The sequence below is a fragment of the Zeugodacus cucurbitae genome, chromosome 3, assembly GCF_028554725.1.
Source record: "Zeugodacus cucurbitae isolate PBARC_wt_2022May chromosome 3, idZeuCucr1.2, whole genome shotgun sequence".
Taxonomy (NCBI): Eukaryota; Metazoa; Arthropoda; class Insecta; order Diptera; family Tephritidae; genus Zeugodacus; species Zeugodacus cucurbitae.
In genome coordinates, this window is record NC_071668.1 from 11,944,225 (window position 1) to 11,948,455 (window position 4,231).

The window sequence follows — 4,231 nt, forward strand, 5'->3', positions numbered from 1 at the left end:
TAAATATTTAAATATTGGTTAGAGTCAATTTAGTTGTAATTAGGAAAATGTGTGTGGTGGTAATTGTGTGATTGAGTTTGAGTATTTTCAAATTGTTGTAGAAATATTTATAAAAGCAACAACCAACAACAACAATTTTGTTTAAGTCAATTGGGAAGCCAACCACACGCACATTGCCACAAACTAAACAAAACATAGCAAAAACACCTGCAAAGGTATTTAATTCGAACTACAGTGGTGGGCGGAAATATGCGTACGAAATTTATTTATTTTAGAAAATTTTTAAATTATGCATGCCTTTTCTTGTTAGTTATAAAAAACAATTCTTTAATAAAAGCACGTAAATTAGAAAAATTTAAAATTTTTTTTTAAATAAAAAATAAAAATTATTTATTTATTTTATAAAAAAATAAATAAATTTTTATAAAAAAATGAATAAATTTTTATAAAAAAATAAATAAATTGAATTAAATAATTTTTTATAAAAATATTAGATAAATTAGACAAATTTCAAAAAATATTTTTTATACAAAAAATATAAATTATTTTTAATTTTAGAAAATATCAAATAAATTAAATTAAATAATTTTTTTATATAAATATTAAATAAATTAGACGAAATTCAAAAAATTTTTTTTAAACAAAACACATAAATTATTATTTTATAAAAATATCAAATAAATTAAATTAAATAATTTTTTTTTATAAAAATATCAAATAAATTAGACAAATTTCAAATTTTTTTTGTAAAAAAATTAATATTTATTTTGTGAAACAGTTGCTATAATTAAATAAGTAAATTACAAAAAAAAAACGTTTAAACAAAATATAAAAATTATTATTTATAAAAAAAAAATTAGAAAAATTTCAAAAAATAGTTTTGTATAAAAGAAATACAAAAATAAAATTTTATTTTGTAAAAGATAAAAAACTTCTAACTGTACATTTCACGATTTGATTCTTTCTTTAAAATTATAACTTTAAATAAAAATATTTTAGTATATACAATTTTCTAAATTTTATTTATTTAATTCGTTTATAACGTTTTTAATTTTATTAATTTTATTTATTTAATTTTTGAAACGTTTTTAATTAATTTAATTGTAAAAATATATATTTATTAAATATATTTTTATTTCACCATATTTTATATTCACCATAATTTCGATTATTTAAATAACAAATAAAAAAATATGATTTAGAAACAATTTTACATCTTTCTGAGAGCCAACCGAAATAACTTAATTTATTTTACTCTTTCTTCGCTGAGAAATTTATCATCTCGAACAAGCATGATTGTTAATAGTGCGTAAAGAACACAGAAATAGGGATACAAAGAGATATCAGAATGAAGAAGAAATGTGTCTTAAGAAATAAGTCTTAACACCTTTCCCATACCACACAAGGGAAGGTTATACCTATAGATTTAGCCAGTGAATATCACATACATACATAGATCATGGTTTCTCCTATTTATACAGCAGTAAAGACCTCCATAAAGAGCAAGAATTTTAGTAGAACTACTAGTTCAGCAATAATTATACTTTTGCGGCAGGCTAGATCAACCAAGAAACGATCGTAATGATACAATGAAGGTTGAAAATATTGGTGTTCCGTAGATTAAATTGACTTAAGCGAGTATAACATTGACAGTGAAAATAATCTTTAGATTGAGCTTAAAGCTCCTATAAAGCTTATTGTCCAAATATGAGCTTTTATGTTAGAAATCTTTCAGTTACAAAGCAAAAAAATCTATTTTGTATACTATTTGGTCATAAAGAGATGATAAAGAGAAGCACCAATAACGGGAGGCTATGTATTTATACAAATTATAGTTCCAATTATTCAATTACGAAACTTTTTTCAGCAGATTTTCATATCATTATTACTAACCATGAAAATTTAATTACACTGACACAAGCTTTCATACAAAATATGCTTTAAATTTAAGATTTTTATTTTAATTTTTTTATATAAATATGAAATATAATATTCGCTTATAAACAACCAAAATCCATAAATTCCTCAGTAAATCCACAAATATCAGTTCAACCTGTTTTATACACCACTGTTTACACATAAATAGTCCACTACTGTCAAGCAATCAAAATAAACATGTTACGCATACGCCCTGTAGGACGCATAAATACTTGAACTTGAACGTGCTTATGCGTGTGCTTGTGTGTTCAGTGACTTTAAGCGTTTGCGATATTCGTAATGAATAGCTAAAGAGAATAGTAAAATAGCGTCGATCATTGAGTAATGTGCGCAAAGGGTAATGAATTGTGGCATTTGAAATTTGAATGAGTGTGTGCATGTGCGTGTGGATGTTTGGGTGCGGATTAGTAAACCGCAATTACAAACAATTGCCGGCACATACATGCATAAATATGCATTTTCAAGGCGTCCGCAAAAGCACTTAGCACACAACACTTGTACGCCGATTACCTGTGCGTCGATTACATGAGCACCTGCCTGTCTATGTATGGTTGTGTGTGTTTGTTTGTAGTTGTCTTTGCGGTTTGTAGTGTATATTTGTGAGAGTGTTTGTGTGTGCTTGTGCGCCTTGGTGTTTGTACAATTTAGCTGTTAAATTCATGCAATTCATTAAATTAACAACAACAACAAAGATGTAAAACCATGTAGTTTAAAACATACATAAAGACACTCATACACATACATACATACATGTAATATTGTACAATACTCTCGTTTGGCTGCTGAAGCTAAACACTGTTGTGGGAATGAGCCTTACTTTAGATAAATATTGTACATGCATACTCGTATCACTTAAGTATACACGTGTGTATTACTTAATAAATGCACACATACCAAAATACATACATACATATTTATATATGTATATGTGTGTATACGTGAACTTGTAGCGCAAAAATTTTGTATAAAATGTGTTCATACTGAAAAATCATATCCAAGTAAAAGCATTACAAATGTTACTAAAATACATACAAACATACTCATATATAAATATACATACATATATATATCGATATACTTACATATAAATATGTATGTATAAGTAAAAGCAAAGTTATTTCGGTCAAATGAAATTCGGAATTGTATATAATAAATTAAGGTAAACTAACAAATTGTGTGCGATGCCAATGTAAATCGTTGGCTACATGTGACGGACACGCTTCGATACAAACATACATATGTACACTTGTATGTGTTTATGTGTATGCCGCCGTAAGTTCACTAAAAGGTAACTAAATTAACAGCAAAAAAGTAGTAAGTCAATGATAAAAATGGCGTAGCCTGAATGTGAATGGTGTTAAATGGATTTATATCAGCCGTATAAACAAACAAACATATAAACACAAAAATATATACATATAAATATAAACATATATATGTTTGTGTATTTGTATTTATATGCAATAAATTCCCTGAGGAAGTAGAATTTAATATTTGTCTGCATTTAAATTTTGACTATTGAAATGAAAACTCATGCACTTTACTTAAATTTCATTCGTTCGATAGTAAATCGTTCAGCAATTCTCAAATGGTTTATGAAAACGATAACTGCGTTTGCTAATTTCTAAGATTTTGAGATTTAATATCATGGATTCAACGTTAATTTATTTGACAAATTGGAATATGAATCATTGCTGGACTCACCCTTCACTCTTACAGGTTTTTGTCTGAGCACAAATATGTTTTCAAGCTAAAGAGTGAAAGATTGGTTTCTAAGGATATAAAAAAGACGGCTTAAAGGGAATCTGAACATTTTCATAGCTTAATTATGGATACGACGTATAAATGTGTTTAAATATATAAAGAATGGTAGCAATAAGATAGGAATTCAATGAAGTGGTCAGGAGTAAGGAGATCAAGTATAAGAGTCTCTATAAAGAATCTCACTCAAATCCTTTGTAATGAATGAGTTGTTGAAATGGTCGTGACATTATTACTTCATATTGATCGATGTAAAGGGAAGAATTATTGAAGAGTCTTTACAAATCCTCCTTATTTAATGTTGAGTACAAATTCCGAATTCTGAAGGTCACTGAGTATTAGATCACAAGCTCAATTCCTCGACACAAAACTGTGAAATGATTATAGGACGTTTCCAAAATACCTCCAAAAAATTTAGACAACAAATGAGAACAGAATTTTCATAGAATATCATTAAGTTTCACTTTAAGGAATAGTAAGATCGCGTTAGAAGGCGTTCCCAATACACTTAGGAGACTTAAAAGCTCTTCTT